This window comes from Gavialis gangeticus, unplaced genomic scaffold (assembly GCF_001723915.1).
Source record: "Gavialis gangeticus isolate Ggan-Ray unplaced genomic scaffold, GavGan_comp1, whole genome shotgun sequence".
In the NCBI taxonomy this organism is placed as follows: Eukaryota; Metazoa; Chordata; order Crocodylia; family Gavialidae; genus Gavialis; species Gavialis gangeticus.
In genome coordinates this window covers 3,818,080-3,818,363 of record NW_017729014.1, presented here as the reverse complement: position 1 = coordinate 3,818,363, position 284 = coordinate 3,818,080, and the positions used below count along the sequence as shown (strand labels likewise).

At 49.3% G+C, this 284-nt stretch overlaps 1 long non-coding RNA gene across 1 annotated transcript in view; it reads right to left on the bottom strand.

Moving 5' to 3' along the window:
* LOC109293603 overlaps positions 1–284 on the bottom strand; it is a 259,205-nt gene that overhangs the window by 38,182 nt on the left and 220,739 nt on the right. The gene's annotated exons all lie outside the window — the stretch shown is intronic.

The window sequence follows — 284 nt, the reverse complement described above, 5'->3', positions numbered from 1 at the left end:
TTGTCATGGCTTTATGAGTGCTCATGGTGCTAGGGCCAGGTGCCAGATGATCAGAAGATAGCCAACTTGGTCCCCATCTTTAAAAAAAGGAGGAGGGAGGACCCAGGCAACTATAGGCCTGTCAGTCTTACCTCAATCCTAGGGAAACTCTTTAAGAAGATCATCATGGAGCACATCTGCGATGGGCCGGCTTCAGGGATGATGCTCAAGGGCAACCAGCACGGTTTCATTAGGGGCAGGATATGTCAGACCAACCGGATTGCCTTTTATGATCAGGTCACAAA